Raw genomic sequence first — 18,671 nt, forward strand, 5'->3', positions numbered from 1 at the left:
ACTTTCCATCAAATGTCTTATATGGGTATAGGACCCACACCATGTAGGTCCCATGTGGGTTCCACACTTAGTCCATCTCCAACGGTGAACCAAACTTGGCATCAGATTTAAATTTTGTTGAAAAAGTCACATTTTTTGTACTCTAACGGTTTCACCAAATTAATATCAAAATGAGAATTCAACAAAAAAATCATCAAACTGAGAACAGGGTACAGATTTCAGCAAATTACTGTGCGTGACCGTTGGAGGAGGTCAACTGGTCAACCAGCCGGTTGCCCGGCCGGTTGACCAACCGGTCGACCAGTTTCCTTTCAAAGAGTGGGTTCAAACCGGTCAAAAAAGATTCAAACACGTAAAAAAAAAAAAAAATTGCTCTTACCGGTCGACCCTTCCCTTTTGATGCACGGTTGGAGCAAGCCGTATCAAATTGGGAAAATTGGCTTTTTTTTACTCAAATTTGGTGAAAATTTTGATTAACCATTGGAGATGCTCTTATGTGAGGTATTTGGTAAAAAATTTGATAAAACTTTTGGGATCTCTAACATTTTTTTGTCACTAAGGACAAAATCAAAAAATGCATTTGTAAAATTGAGATGTATGCACAAAAAATACGGAGTTAATTAGAATATGTTTTTAATTAATTAATTAATTTTTTATTTTTTTGTGAACATTATGAAAAAGATATTTTACAAAAACAATAAATAAATCTAGTAAGTATTATTTTTTTATTTTGCTAAAAATATACATTACATTCTCTTGTACTAATAAAATATTTTAGTCTTCAATTCCAAAACGAATTGATTCCAAACAGAGTGTTTAGGCATTGTAATGAACTTTAAACAACAAACCAACTCTATCATCACCTAACATGTTGTGTGGTATCTTAGTTTTACAATACACTCTAATTAAAAAGTAAAATATTTTACCAAAATATATAAAATGTATATAAAAAATATATATTTAACTACACATGAAGACATTAACCAAATATAGATATAGAAAAAATATTTTCAATGTGATCAAAGTAATGTTCACATTGGAAGACATTGTCACGTTGCGGAACATGAAAATTCAAAATTGAAAAAAATTATTTTGATAAACAGGTCAATATATGTCATTATAGGTCACGTGATCTTACCAAAAAGGCATGTCCCTGCGAAATTAATTATTTTATTATATATTCAAAAGATGAAGAAATTTATTTTGGTAAACAGGTCAACGTATGTCATTATAGACCGCGTAATTCTACTAAGAAATATATCCTCACAAAATCAATTATTTTATTCTGTTTTTCAAAAAAATTTAAACAAAACTCACCGAGTATGGGTTCTCTACAATTTAAAAAAATAACCCCTTTCTCCGCATTTCAAATATAATATGAAGGGTTTGGTTATGGTGTGCAACTTACACCTTACACCTTATACCTTACACTTACACCTTACACTTACACCTTTTGTAAAAAATTAAACCTTACACTTACACCTTTTTTGAGGTTGCACACCATGTGCAACCCACTTACACTTTACACCTTACACTTACACCTTACACTTACACCTTAGACTTATACTTACACCTTACACTTACACTTTTTGTGTAAGTGGCACATGGTGTGCACTTGCACACTTAAGAAAACTCCTAATATGAATAGAGCAGTAATTATCATCTAATTATAAAACAGCAATAGCTAAAATAATTACTTATTTGTGTCCCATCTTAATTAAACATAATACAACAATGTTCACTAATTTTATCTAATTTTTATATATTTTTTAATTTTTTTATCTCATCTATATATTCTATGATATGAATTGTACTCTCACTACAAGAAAACCTGGCTAATAACACGAAGGTTTTTGCAACGGGGTGATTACCGTCGCAAAAAACGCTTTTTTGCGACGGGAAATAGTTACCGTCTCCAAAAAAAGAAGCATTAGCGACTGTATATATTTGCCGTCGCCAAAAGACGACTTTGCGACGGCGTGTATCTACCGTCGAGAAACATGGCCTTTTGCGACAGGTTGTATTCCGTCGCTAAAGATTGTAAAAAGAAATTTGCAGAAATATTGGCGACGCACGGTATACCGTCGCAACAAACGTATTATTAGCGACGGTTAAATGTTACTGTCGCAAATGGTGGACCATCTGTGACGGTAGAAGCCCATCGCAAAAAAACTCTGGTAAAACGACGCCGTTTCATTTATTAATTACGCTCATTTGCGACGGTTAAAATATATCGTCGCAAATAAATAAAATTTGTTATCCCGCTGTTCTATCCCATTTCACGGTCAAATTCCTAAATTCCTCATATCTCCAAAATCCCTAAAATCGAAATCCCTCAAACCGAAACTTGGTTCCTAAAATCATTCTGCCTCAATCAATTCCTAAATTGCTCAAACCGAATCTCTAAAATCTCCAAAATCATTCAAAATCAAAAATCTTTTTTGCGACCCCCCTATTACCGTCGCTAAAAGCTATTTACCGTCGCCAAAAAGCTTTTGAGACGGCTTCTTTGGTATTGGCGACGGTATTTTACCGTCGCAAAAAAGTGAATTTTTTGTAGTGTCTATGATACAATTCATAATTCTATTGTATACTTTATTCTTTATTATTTCATTTAACTCTATGCGAGAGTAATCTTATTTTGAAATATAATCTTAAATAGTGTTTAGACCTTATTTGTTAATAGATTAAAATAATCAAAAGTCATTATAAATTGTCATATCACACTCTTTATTTTTAGTAAAATGAGTTGGACTCTCTCAATGAGACACCCCCTTTGACCCCCTCTCTCTCTGATTGGTCAGTTTTTCTTTTTTTTTTTCCTTTTTCTTTTTTCCTTCCCCTCCAATCACCACCCGCCACGTGTGTGTGGAGGTGGTGGGAGTGGTGATTGGAGGGGGTCTCAATCACTTCCCTTACTTTTATACATTTTTTTTCGTAAAAAAATTAAAAAGTTAATAAAAATAATCAATTCTCAAACAAGCCCTTAATTAACAGAAATTTAGTGACATGAAATAAAGCTATGATTCCTTAATCTTTTTCTGAAGTAATTATTATTTTTCAATAATAATGGGAAATGCTCTGGTATACAATGCACACCATATATAATCATATTACAATATTACGTAAATTTTCACAAATTTACATAAGTAATTTTATAAAAATATATAACTTGAACATAAATTCAAATAAATTTGAAAATATTTAAAACTTAGATAGATTTATATTAACTTATACATTTTTATGAAAGAACTTACATAAATTCATAAAAATTTACGTAATGCTACCATGCATACAGTACGTTCGAAAATTTTCCTACAAGTTATAATGAGACTGTAACAATAGTTTGGTAAAGAGAGAGAGAGAGAGAGAGAGAGAGAGAGAGAGAGAGAGAGAGAAGGAATTCAATATGTTGATATGTTTTGTGTGTGTTTATAATGGGAAGAGTACTCTCCTTTATAGAAGGGAGAGGACCGAAAGAAGAAAGCACAAAAGTGTGCACTAAGGGAACAATATAATTAAAGCTTTACATTATCAATAATTACATTTTACTTTACAACTAATTACACAGCTACACTAACATTCCCCTGCAAACTCAAGGAGGGTAAGTATCAACCAACTTGAGTTTGAAAACAAGATCACTGAAGCGACCAGGAGGATGAGCCTTAGTGAAAATATTAGCAGGTTGATCGACAAAAGCAATAAGGAGAAGAAGAACAGTGCCACGTGTAACATGCTGGCGAATGAAATGACAATCAATCTCAATATGCTTGGTGCGATCACGGAAAACATCATTGTGAGCAATCTGAATGGAACTCTGATTGTCACAATAGAGAGAGGTAGCACCAGAAGAAGAAACACCCATATCAGCAAGGAGCCATCGAAGCCAGAGATATTCTTGAGTAGTATCAACATGAGGGATTGTTTCTTGCTGGGCCAAGAAAGAAGAGAATCTCCTAAGAAGAAATAAAAACCTGTGGTGGAGTGTCGATCCGTAGGGTCACCAGCCCAATCAGCATCAGAAAAGGCACACAATTCAAGAGAGGAGGAGGCAGAGTAGTGAAGGCCATGGAACAGAGTGCCTTTGAGGTAGCAAAGTATGCGGAGTAGAGTAGTATAATGTAGAGTGCGGGGAGCCGACATGTACTGACTAACAATATGAACAGCATAGGCAATGTCAGGACGAGTTACAGTGAGATAGACAAGACTACCGACGAGCTGGCGATAAAGAGTAGCATTAGAGAAAAGATCACCATTGAGAGAAGTGAGTCGAATCTGAGGATTAACTGGAGTAGAGGTAGTCTTGCAATCTGTAAGACCAGCACATGCCAAAAGATCAGATGCATATTTGGCCTGGGACAAATAGGAACCAGTGGAATCATGGGAGATTTCAAGGCCTAAGAAGCAGTTAAGAGTACCAAAGTCCTTCATCTCAAACTGACGATGGAGAAAACGTTTGAGGTGAAGAATACCAGCTGCATCATCACCAGTGATAATCATATCATCCACATAAAGAAGAAGAAGAGTGGTACCATGGGTAGTAGTCCGAACAAATAAGGCAAAGTCATAGGAGCTAGAGGTGAACCCGAAGTCATGAATGGTAGAACTGAACTTGGCAAACCAAGCGCGGGGAGCTTGCTTGAGACCATAGAGGGCACGCTGCAGTTTGAAAACCTTATGAGTTGGAAAAATAGACCCAGGTGGAGGTTGCATGTAGACCTCCTCAAGAAGATTACCATTAAGAAAAGCATTTTTGACATCTATCTGAAAGAGCTCCCAGTGGCGAGCAGTAGCAACAGTAACAGCAAGCAAACTACGAACAAAGGTAAGTCGAGCAACATGGGAGAAGGTCTCTTCATAATCAATGCCATATTCTTGGTTAAAACCCTTGGCAACAAGACAAGCTTTGTAGCACTCAATAGAGCCATCAGAATGAGTCTTGATTTTGTAGACCCATTTGCAGCCAATTGCAGTCTTACCAGGAGGAAGATCAACAACATCTCGAGTATGAGTTTTGGCCAAAGCCTGGAGTTCATCAGTCATAGCTTGCTGCCAAAGAGGATTAGTACAAACCTCACGATAGGAGGTAGGTTCATAAATAGAAAAGGCAGCAGACCCAACAATATAATCATGAAGATGAAGAGGTGGTTGAGTTCCCCAGTGCGGCCGACCCGTGGGAGGATCGGTAGGGGGAAAGAGCTGGCGAAGAAGGAGGAAGCAGACTAGAATGGGCAATGAGAGGTGGACCATCAGGGAGAACAATCTGGACGGGATCAGGGATCAACAAGGAGGTCTCGATGAAGAAGGAACCTGTATCAAAGTTAGTAGAGAAGAGATCTATGGAAGGATTAGCAAATATGACAGGAGTGGAGAGTACGGGTAAGCAAAAGGAGGAGAGGGAGGAAAACATTTCGTGCTCCTAGAAAACGACATGGCGGGAGATACAAAGACGCTTAGAGAGAGGATCCCAATAGCGAAAGCCTTTATGTCCAATCCCATGTCCAAGAAAGTAGCAAAGATGAGAACGAGGTTCAAGCATGGTGTGTTCATTGGATTGAAGCAGAACAAAGCAGGCAGAGCCAAAAACCCAAAGATTGGTGTATAGAGGGGGAGTGCCATGTTGACATTCAAAGGGAGTTTGATGATGGATGACAGGGGTAGGAACACAATTGATAGTGTACACAGCAGTAAGGGTAGCTTCCCTCCAAAATTTTTCAGGGTAGGACGAAGAGAGAAGGAGAGCGCGAGTAGTGTCAAGAATATGCCGATGTTTCCGTTTAGCACATCCATTTTGTTGGGACGTGCCAACACAGGAACGATGAGGCTAAGTACCGTGACTCTGAAGAAAGGAAAGGAAATCCGTATCCTAATATTCCATAGCATTGTCAGAGCGAAAAATTTTAATGGTTTTTGAAAATTTGGTGTGGACCATTTTGGCAAAGTTATAATAAAAATGTTTAAATTCAGGCCGAGTTTTCATGAGAAAAAGGCAAGTAAACCATGAATAATCATCAATAAAAACAACAAAATAACGAGATCCCCCCATGGTAGTAGTAGGGTTGGGCCCCAAATATCTGAATGTATGAGATCAAAATGAGCATAGGAAACAGAAGTACGTTTATTGAATGATAAAGCAAGTTATTTTGCAAGTTGACAGGGTATACAATCAAAAGCATCCGGAAGTACATGACCCAATTGACCACTAGAAACCAAAGACTTTAACCGACTAACAGAAAGATGTCCTAAGCGACAATGCAAAAGATGAAAAAGAGACAAAGAGGAAACAGATGCAGGAGCAGTGATCTGTGGGGAGTCAAGAACATGAAGTTGAATGAGTTCATAGAGATGTCCATCCTTACGACCGATCCCAATAGTCTGTCCTATCTGAGGGTCCTGCACCAAATAACCATTAGCAAAAAATGTGACAGTTAGGCCAAGCTCACATTATTGACTAATAAAGATAAGGCTTAAGGTTAGAGCAAGGATATGATAAACTTGAGGTAAAGATAACTGAGATGTGGAAACAATACCAACATGAGACCAACATGACTGACAGACATCAGAGAACCATCAGCAGTATGAATGGAGGGAAGATGAATAGAGGGAGAGATAGAAGAGAATATAGTAGAGGTAGAAGTCATATGATTACAACAGGCAGAGTCAAAATACTAAGAAGAGTTACCTGGAGTCACAGACAAAGCAGTAGGAGGAGGTGTACCGGAGGTGGAGAGAAGTTGTTTGAACATGGCCTCAACATCAGTTTGAGAATAAACAGGGGTAGACGGAGTAGGAGACTCAGAGAAATCCTCAGATGCAGCAGCAACAGTGCGATTAAACTGATGATGAGAGCTCCCACTTGAAGAGCCACCGCGAGAGGAGTGGCTAGTGGAAGATGACCGGGATGGATTTCGAAAACAATCATGCTGCAGATGACCAGGACCAAGTTTGTTGCAATATCGGCAGGATCGGACAGGGCAATGAACCAGAAGATGAGTAGAAGGAAAGCCCCAATTCTGACAATAGATGCAAGTAATGGACCGTTGGGTAGGTGAGGGCCGTGACTGAGGAGTGGCAAGAATAGAGTCCACATTATGAGTTTGGAGAGTACCAAGACAAGTCTCCTCAGATAACAGCTTAGAAATAGCCTGTTCCAGAGTGGGCAATGGAAGGCGATGAAGAAGAAAGGCACGCACGGGCTCAAAAGAGGGAGTGAGAGCCATGAGAAAGTGAACCAACCGTTGCTGATTACGATATTTAGTGAATAAAGCAGCATCTTCAAGGTGAGGCCATGCCGATTCTGAGAGAGCAAGCTGGTCCCAAACAGAATACATTTGAGAAAGAAAGTCATTAATAGACTGACTGGTTTCTTGACACATGCAGTGAAGTTGACTCTAAAGTTGATACTGATGGGCAGGACCGGTAGTTTGGTATCGATCTCTTAAAAAATCTGAAATGGCTTTAGCAGGATTGGGAACAGAGTCAAGTTGAAAACGGCCAAACTGAAGACTAATAGAGGGAACAGAGGTATTCCGAAGCCAAGTAATGATCTAGTAGTTTTTACTGTCCCAATCTTCGAGTCGGTCTTCATATTTGGCAGTAAGTTCAGCGTCCTCTTTCACCGGTTTGGTCACATCCCCGGTGATAATACGCCAAAGTTTTCGTCCTTTGAGGAAGGAAGACATGGCTTGGGCCCACAGTACATAATTGGAACCATTAAGTAGAACAAAAATTGGATGGGAGGCATCATGATGATCCATAATAAAAATGGAGTAGGACTAAACAAATAAGAACAGGCCTGTAAGAGCAAAATTTGGTAAAACAGAGTGTACCAATGAGTTCGGAAGGTCAACAAATAGCTGGGAAAAGATCTGCTATGTAGAGATGACGTCAGCAGAGGGCCAGATGATGTCAGTGGTGCACAATAGCAGTCAGAGGAGCGGTGCACAATAGCAGGGATGGCGGGCGACGCACGATAGCAGAATGGCACACGCGCGACGCAAGGGAGCAGAATGGTGCACGTGGGTGCATAATAGCAAGATGGCGTACGCACGGCGCACAACAGCAGGCGTGGTGCATGCAAAGGGTAGGGCTGACGTCAGATGATGACGTGAGCACGCAGCGGAAGGCGCATGAGAGCGCGTATGAGAGTGGCGGCGAAAACAGAGATGCGCCGAACATGGAAGTGGCGCGTGAGGGCGCGTGAAGGCGTTTCTGGTGACGTGGGTGGTGCCGTTGGAATCGTGAGGAAATTTCGTGCAGGTTGGTAGGAAGATACAACGGTTCGGAAGCAGTTCTGTAGTGCCACTGTATACAGGACTAAGAACACGGAAAAGAAACTCTGCTCTAATACCATGTAACAATAGTTTGGTAGAGAGAGAGAGAAGAAATTCGGTATATTGATATGCTTTGTGTGTGTTCACAATGGGAAAAGTACTCTCCTTTATAGAAGGGAGAGGACCGAAAGAAGAAAGCACAAAAATGTGCACTAAGGGAACAATATATTTAAAGCTTTACTTTATCAATAATTACACTTTACTTTACAACTAATTACACAGCTACACTAATAGAGACCATGCATTAATGTGAAATCTATTGTTACATCATCGAAGTTTAATGCTAGAAAGGCAATCCCAAAAAAAAGTCTAGTGGCAGAAAATGCTCCGAAACATATCGAAAAGGGATAAAACTTGTTCACTTCCACAAAATTTCAAACCTTCATTTTAACCCCCCAAAAATATATATACATATATATAAATAATTGGTACACACAATGTGTATATAATTTAAATAAATAAAATTAAAATTAAAATTAAAATTAAAATTTTCATTATATATTAGATGTTGATTAAGTAATAAGAATTTTCTTAACTTAAAGTTCAAAGTTGAAGTCTCATTCCTTCCATTTATCTAATTTTTTTTTTAAATATAAAAATGAGGGACATGTGGTATAAGAAGAAGCAAGTAAGACTTGGACACTAAGTGAGTTGTTCACTCTATATATTACTAAGAGTGTGAGCCCACCCGATGGGTGTGATTAAAATATAAATTTTAATTTTGAATTAATAATATATTTTCTATTGGTGAAAATACCAGAAAAAATTATATTTTATGGATAAATGATGCAAAGAAAATGAGATACAAATAGATCAGGCTGAGGCACGGATATCTCGCTTTCTTTAAGGAGATCAAGTCCACTGCGGTAGGAAGAACCCCAATACCGATACAGCAGTCACAAAACTATGACTTGTCCCCTCCAGGATACAACAACCTGACCACTTGTCGTATGGTTCAGGCCAACTCTGCACAAGATGGTGAACCCAAAGTTCCACCAATAAAACACACTTCTTTGCTAGTAATCTCTCTTGTATAGAAAATAGTTGATTTGTTAGTGGTGTAGAAAAGAGTAGATGAGAGAGACTATCTATAGGCTACTAGGACCTTACAATTACACCAAAAAAATAATGACCATTAAATAAGAGAAAATGGTTACACCAAAATAATGATCCTTAACCAAGTTCATGAATTCTATTTAACCTCCATTTATGACCAAGAGGTTACCAAAGTAATGAAATCCCATTTATGAAAAACATAAATCAATAAATAAATATAAGATACTAAAATGGTCCAACAATCCCCCACTCATTTTAATATCAAAAAATAAAAATAAAAATAAGAATAAGAGAGATTACCAAACAAAGGTAGACTAGTATGTATCATGAAGGTGTGCTCTGCATTGAACCTTCATTAGTGAAACAGCAACCTCTACTCCAGAGTCAGTAGTGGTCTCAGACTTGAACTATGACTGCTTAGGGGAAATAAAGTATTACTGCTCATACATAATAGTCCTGGTGTTGACATGAGCTTTAATAGCCAGCACATTATGGCCTTGTGCTAATCCCAGTTTTCATGAGCATATTTGAGAATAAGCCTTGTTCTCATAGAAAGCGGCCCCACTTTCATGCTCACATAGGTGAAATCTGTCAAGGATGTTCCTGTAATTTACACACCCCACTCAACAAGAGGTACAGAATTTCATTAAGAGTATAAAAACTCAACCCTCCAACATTACAGGACAAATGCACTTACATCATAGGGATGGATAACAAAATATTAAAGAGTGCATTTTTTACAACCACCATATTATTCGTTCTTCCCATTGAACCTAGTTACAGGATCTCTGGTCCCTAGGTTGGGTATCCTCATACATGGTTTATGATTTTATAGGCTTCAAACCCATCCCCCTCGATGTATTCCAGACCCTATCTCTCGCCAAGGCCTTAGTTAACGGATTCGCAAGATTATCACAAGATCTTACATAATTCACAGTTATGATGCCATTACTCAAATAGGATCTCACATTATTGTGTTTCCTTCGAATAGGTCTGGATTTCCCATTATAAAAATGATTGTTCACTCTACCAATTGCAGCAGTGCTATCACAACGAATTAACACAGGAGGAATTGGTTTTTCCCAAAAAAGAATTTCATGTAACAAATCTCTCAACCAATTTGCTTCCTCACATGCTGAAGCTAACGCTATAAGCTCAGCTTCCATTGTAGAATTAGAAATTATCGTCTGTTTTTTAGACTTCCAACATATAGCACCACCACCCAAGGTAAAAATAAAACCCGAGGTAGAGAGAGAATCACCTGACAAAGTGTTCCAATCGGCATCACTATATCCCTCAAGTACCGCAGGATACTTATTATAAAACAAATCATAATTTTTTGTTCCAGATAAATATCTCATAATTCTTCCCATGGCTAGTCAATGATCTTGACTTGGTTTGTTAGTAAACCTGTTAAGTACTCCAACATCATATGCAATGTCAGGTCTAGTACAGTCAGTAGCATAGCTTAAACTACCAATCATGCTAGCATATTCCTTTTGATTAATCACTTCTTTTTCGTTTGTTACAACAGACAAATGTATGCTTGCATCAGAAGGAGTAGCAACATGTTTACAGTCTAGAAAATTATATTTCTTTAACATTTTCTCAACATAGTGCGACTGATCAAGAAAAATACCATCATTAGTCTTGGTAATTTTAATTCTTAAAATAAAATTGGCTTCACCAAGATTTTTCATATCAAAGTGGCTATTGAGCATATTTTTAGTCTCAGTTATGATATGCAAATTAGAGCCAAAGATAAGTAGATCATCCACATATAGGCTAAGAATCACATGTGCATGCTCACAAGTTTTATAATATATGCACTTATTACATTCATTCGTCTTATAGCCATTCTCAAGCATGCAAGAATCAAATTTCTCATGCCACTGTTTAGGAGCTTGTTTTAAACCATAAAGGGATTTAGTTAGCTTACACACCTTGCTTTCTTGGCCAGGCTCCACAAAACCTTCAGGTTGGTCCATGTAAATCTCCTCATCTAGATCTCCAGTTAAAAATGCTGTTTTTACATCCATTTGATTAATTTTTAAATCATGAATTGCAGCCACTGCAATCAACAGTCTAATGGATGTAACTCTAGTAATCGGAGAAAAAGTATCAAAGAAATCAAGATCAACTTGTTGCTCAAAACCTTTAGCGACAAGCCTCGCTTTATATTTATCTATAGTTCCATCCGGTTTAAGTTTTTTACGAAGGACCCATTTACACCCAATAGTTTTACAACCTGGAGGTAAATCCACTAGCTTCCATGTTTTATTTGAAAGTAGTGAGTCTATCTCATCATTTACAACCTTTCTCTAGAAAATAGCATCAGGTGATGATAAAGCTTCTTGCATCGTAAGAGGAATTTCTTCTACATTGTAAAGATAATAGTCAGGGCCAAAATCTTTTTCAACTCTAGCTCGTTTACTTCTTCTTAGTTGAATTTGAAAATTTTCTTTTTCTTGAAAAACTTAAGAAGGAGTAGAAGAGTTCGGCATAGATAAAATATTTTCAGAAATTATTTGACCCCCACTATTTCTAGATTTGAAAGGAAATTTATTTTCATGAAAAATAGCATCACCTGATTCAAAAATAATATTATTTTCCATATCAAAAAATCTATAAGCTGTACTATGCAATGCATACCCAAGAAAAGCACAGGTGGTAGCTCGTTCACCCAATTTAGGTCGTTTAGGATCTGCAAGCCTCACAAAAGCTAAACAACCCCAAACCCTCAAATAACCCAAATTTGGTTTATGTCCCCGCCACAACTCATTGGGTACAATTTTAGTCTTTTTGTGTGGCACTCTATTATTCACATGGCAAGCTGTCAAAATAGTCTCGCCCCAAAGATTTGAGGGAGCACCTGAATCAATAAGCATAGCATTCGTCAAGTCAATTAACGTTTTATTTTTTCTTTCGGCTACGCCATTAGATGAAGGTGAATATGGTGGAGTAGTCTCATGAATAATTCCCAATGACTGAACAAAAGAGTTGAATCCAAGAGAATCATACTCTCGGCCTCTATCACTTCTAATTCTTTTAATCTTTTTACCGAATTGATTTTCCACTTCAAGAAGGAATTCTTTAAATTTCTCAAAAGCATCACTTTTATTTTTAAAAAAATATACGTTTGTATATTTTGAAAAATCATCTATAAAAGTGATAAAATATCGGTTACCACCCCGAGTTAAAATTCCTTCAAACTTACATAAATCAGTATGAAATAATTCTAGTAATTCGATATTTTTTTTAACACTTTTATGAGGCCTCTTGGTAATTTTTGCTTTACTGCAAACTTCACATTTCTCAAAATTTTTTGTCACTTTGGGAATTAACTCTAAACTACTCATGATTCCTACATATTTACTATCTGTATTGTAGGAAGTCACCTTTGCTTCATGTGCCTCGTAGTCTTCATCATTCAACTCCTCGGTTGGGATTTTGCTTGGTTCCTTCTCAGTAAGAACATATACAACTTTCAAAAGACTAAGGTAAAAAAGAACTTTTCATTTCCACTTCTTAAAATGAATTCCTTTGAACTTGAAAGGCTTGTTGAGATCTCCAATTCCATCATCGGTTTTTTCTGGCACTTGTTCCATGTTTGATCTCCTTAAAATTGTTGGTGAAAATACCAGAAAAAATTATATTTTATGGATAAATTATGCAAAGAAAATAAGATACAAATAGATCAGGCTGAGGCACGGATATCTCGTTTTCTTTAAGGAGATCAAGTCCACTGCGGTACGAAGAACCCCAATACTGATGCAGCAGTCACAAAACTATGACTTGTCCTCTCCAGGATATAACAGCCCGACCATTTGTCGTATGATTCAGGCCAACTCTGCACAAGATGGTGAACCCAAAGCTCCACCAATAAAACACCCTTCTTTGCTAGTAATCTCTCTTGTATAGAAAATAGTTGATGTGTTAGTGGTGTAGAAAAGAGTAGATGAGAGAGACTATTTATATGCTACTAGGACCTTACAGTTACACAAAAAAATAATGACCATTAAATAAGAGAAAATGGTTACACCAAAATAATGACCATTAACCAAATTCATGAATTCTATTTAATCTCCATTTATGACCAAGAGGTTACCAAAGTAATGAAATCCCATTTATGAAAAAGATAAATCAATAAATAAATATAAGATATTAAAATGGTCCAATAATTTCTATATTGTTTAAGTGATGAAAGTATTTTTAATAAGTTAAGTGAATGGTTTCATGTTCAAGTCTTGTGTCTTTCTTTTAATTACTTTTTTTTTTTTTCCTTTTTAGATAAAAAAATTGACACTTGACACAAGAAGAGAATGACATTAAAGAAAAGGTGAGAAGGAAATTCTTGAACACTAAGTGAGATGTTCACTTTTAATAATAATATAAATAGATAGATGAACGTATTTTTCGCAAGTTAAGTGAATAGTCTTAAGTTCAAGTCTTGTGTTCAACTTTTAACTATTATTTTTTATTTTTTTATTTTTAGATGGAAAAATTGGCACTTGACACAAGAAGAAAGGCCACTTGGCAAAAAGAAAGAAGGAAATTCATGGACACTATACTAAATGATGTGTTCTCTTTTAATAATAGTATAGACTATCGATAACTTTACATTTAGGATGTCATAATATTAAATATTGAATTTTCATGTTTAATAATGTTTTTAAATTTAATTTTTAGGCTCTGATGTCAAAATTACGAGTCTCACTGGGTTTTATTAGAGTTATTTTAATATTATAATTCAACTACAAAATTATACTAATAAATAAACTAAAAATTACTTTATAATTTATAAAAAATAAAATGATCACTTTATAATATATAAAACTTAAAATATATATATATATATATATATATTAGTGTTAACTTTGACTTGTCCACGTCATTTGAAGTCTTCTTTTGAATATTCTTTTGGGGATGAGAATCCTATTTTCAATCAAATATTAAATGCTTGAAATTTCCACCATCAGATCCTCAATTTTATGAAATTACAATTTGAAGTCTTCTTTTGGATATTCTTTTGGGGGATGACTTTTAGGCCCCGTTTGGGGACTTATTTTTTTAGTCAAAAAGTCAAAAAGTTACTCTTTTAGTCAAAAAGCCAACAACTCATATAAAAAAGTCAAAGATTCTCTTTTCTCTCTACTTTTTGCACATCTTTTCGTAATTAGCCAAAAAATTATCCCAAACATATAAGTTTTTTTCACTTACTTTTTTAGCCAAATAGCCAAAAAGTTACTAAATTAGCCTGTTCCCAAACGAGAATCAATAAATTAGTCTTCTTTTGAATATTCTTTGGGGGGATGAGAATCCTGTTTTCAATCAATATTAAATGCTTGAAATTTCCACCATGAGATCCTCAATGTTATGAAATTATCATTTGAAGTCTTCTTTTGACTCTTCTTTTGATTATTCTTTTGTGGCCCGTTTATTTTGGGAGATAGAATGGAGGAGATTGATAGTGAGAGAATTAATAGTGAAAAAATTGATAGTGAGGAGATTAATAGTGAGGGGATTAATAATGAGGGATTAATAGTGAGAAATTGTTAAATTATTTTTATATAAAAAAATAAAAAAAAAATAAACATTATATTAAAAAAAAATTTCCAATATATAAAAAATAAAAAAAATAAAAAAATTTCTAATCCCCTCACTATTTTTCTAATACCATCTCTACCTTCTCCTTGCCAATCCCCCTTCCTCCTCCTTACTAATACTAAGGTGTCGTTTGGTAACACTTACGTTTTCAGTTTTCTGTTTATATTTACAAAAATTTTAAAAACTCAAATAAAAACTTGTTTGGTAAAATTTTTGATTTATAAATCAGTAGTCTCAGTTTATAAATTTGGCCAAAAAATGTAAACTCAAAAAATGTGTTTCCGTTTTAAGTTTTGAGTTTCCTTTTTTTTTACCACCCAACATTAGCCACCACTCGCCACCATTTTCCACCACCGTCTTCCGCCACCACCACCCACCCCCACCACCACCTACCACCACCACTCACCACCCACCTACCACCACCACCCGCCACCACCACCCACCTGCCACCCACTCACCACCACCACCCACCCCTCGCCACGACCACCACTACCCACCACCCACTTGCCATCCACTTGCTACCACCCACCACCTGCCACTATCATCTACCGCTCGCCACCACCACCACCCGCCACCACCATTCACCACCAGTCACCCGCCACCCACCCGTCACCGCCACCTACCACCCACCACCACCACCACCACCACCCCACACCTGCCACCACCACCCATCACCACCACCACCCACTCGCTACCACTCACCACCTGCCACCGTCACCCACCCACCCACCACCACCACCACCACCCGCCACCACCCACCACCACCACCACCCGCCACCACCCACTACTTGCCGTCACCACCACCCACCTACCACCACCACCACCACCACCATCCACTAGCTACCACCCACCACCCACCACCCACCACCGTCACCCACCCACCCACCATCACCACCAGCCACCTACCCGCCACTACCACCCCCACCCACCCGCCACCACTCACCACCACCCGTCATCCGCCACCCACCTGCCACCACCACCACCACCACCACCACCACCACCACCTACTTGCTACCACCCACCACCCACCCGCCACCACCCACCATCCGTCATCCGCCACCCACCTGCCAATACCACCACCACCACCACCACCACCCACTCACTACCACCCACCACCCGCCACTGTTACCCATCCACCCACCACCACCCGCTACCCACCACCCACCGTCACCACTTTCCACCACCGTCTTCTGCCGCCACTTGCCACCACTTGTCATTTCTCACTCTTTTTTATATTTTTAAAATTTTTTAAACATTTTGTCAATTACCAAACGCGTTTGTAGTTTATGTTCTTTTAAAATAAACAAAAACCAATTTATAAAATTTTTATAAATATAAACTGAAAACGTAAACGTTACCAAACAAACCCTAAGGGATTACTAATCCCCTCCCTATCTCTCAAAACAAATACTCTATTCTCAATCTCCTCCTCACTATCAAACCCAATCTCCTCCTCCATAAACTCAAACAAACGGGCCCAAAAGGCAATTTGAATCGGGGTGAGTCTTATTTTCAATCAATTAGTAGATGCATGAAATTTTCACCATGAGATTCTCAATTTTATGAAATTGCCATTTGAAGTCCTGTTTTGAATATTCTTTTGGGGATTCGGGGTGGGTACTATCCCTTATAAGTGCAATTTGAAGGTATGTCTTAAATTTATTTTAATAACTTAAATTATTTATAGTATAAGATTTGTTGAGAAAATTATTTATGAAAAAATTTAAATTAATTAGATTTTTATAATCTATAACATGACCACGTTTATGTTTATGAAAAATAAATGGGTAGCATGATTTTAATAATTTTTTCAGATTATTATTCTACTTAATCATGGGATTATACTTTTTCAATTAAATTTATTTTTTATATGACTAACATACTTAACAAATTATATAATATAAATGGCTCAAATTATAAAAATATAATTTGAATAAACTATACGCCCAATTAACTATAGGGAGTGACAGCCCGGGTGCGGTCACATACCCCCAATCTGACTTTTGGGAATAATCTTATTTTCAATCAATTATTAGATGTTTAAAATTTCCATCATGAGATCATCAATTTTTTGAAATTATTGGACGGGAAGAATAGTATGGGACAGTAATGGTTGCAAATGGAGACGAATTCAGAATTTTAATTTTGAGGACAAAAATACATTAATCGAAAAAAAATTCATCATGAAATATTTAAAATATAACATCCATTTTTATCAATACAAAAAATAAATAATGTTATTTATGAGTCAGACATTCTTTGTCATCGTAGTTGAGTATAAAAATATAAGGATTAATTACAAAAAATAAAATAAAATAAAATAAATAAAAATAAAAATAAAAAATTACAAGATTTCATGCATTTTTCACTTTAAATTTCAGTATTTCAATTTCAACAAATTAAATCTTGAAATTTATCTGTGTTTCAATGTATCCCCTCCATCCATTTTCGCCTGTGTAAGGTAATGGAGGGAATTTAAAGCGAAAAATACTGAGATTTAAAGTGAAGGCACATGAAACTTTGGGATATTTTGTGTGTAATTAACTATTTTTTTAAAAATTAAAATCACTAAAAATAAAAATAAAATAAGGATTAATTACAAAATAAATCCCAAAATTTCAGGTTTTTTTTTTTACTTTAAATCTCAGTATTTGTTACTTTAAACCCCTTCGTTATCTTACACAGACGGAGATGAACAGAGAGGGTAGATTGAAATACAGATGGAACTCTAGGATTGAATTTGTTGAAATTAAAATATTGAGATTTAAAATGACAAATGCATGAAACCTTGAGTTTTTTTATTTATTTATAATTAATCCATATAATTATATAGTTAAGAATATTCCTCTACATTAATTTACAAAAGATAAAAATTATTTAAAATTATTCTTTAATCAACTAACAAATTAAAATTGTCCAAACTATGATTTAATTATTAATAAATTTATTTATAATTTTATGTTCAATTCACACCGAACTACACCACATACACCCTTAGGGTGTGTTTGGTAACGTTTGCGTTTTCAGTTTATATTTATAAAAATTTTATAAACTGGTTTTTGTTTATTTTTAAAAAAACATAAACTACAAACGCATTTGGTAATTGACAAAATGTTTAAAAAAATTTTAAAACATAAAAAACAGTGAGAAATGGTAAGTGGTGGCAAGTGGCGGCGGAAAACGGTGGTGGAAAGTGGTGACGGTGGGTGGTGGTGGTGGGTGGGTGGGTGACGGTGGGGTGGTGGTGGTGGATGGGTGGGTGACGGTGGCGGGTGGTGGGTGGTAGCCAATGGGTGGTAGCGAGTGGGTGGTGGTGGCAGGTGGGTGGCGGATTGCGGGTGGTGGTAATGGCGGGTGGTGGTGGTGGTGGTGGGTGGGTGGATGACAGTGACGGGTGGTGGGTGGTAGTGAGTGGGTGGTGGTGGTGGGTGGTGGGTGGTGCGTGGCAGTGGTAGGAAGGTGGTGGGTGGTGGGTGATGGTGGCAAGTAGGTAACGAGTGGGTGGTAGGTGATGGTGGTGGCGGGGGGGTGGTGGGTGGTGGTGGCGGATGGGTGTCAGGTGGGTGGTGGTGGTGGTGGTGGGTGGCTAGTGGTGGCAGGTGGTGGATGGTGGTGGTAGTTGGGTGGTGAGCAGTGGTGGCAAGTAGGTGGCGGGTGGTGATGGCAGGCGGTGGA

This window comes from Camellia sinensis, chromosome 11, assembly GCF_055761805.1.
Source record: "Camellia sinensis isolate YWXY chromosome 11, ASM5576180v1, whole genome shotgun sequence".
Taxonomy (NCBI): domain Eukaryota; kingdom Viridiplantae; phylum Streptophyta; class Magnoliopsida; order Ericales; family Theaceae; genus Camellia; species Camellia sinensis.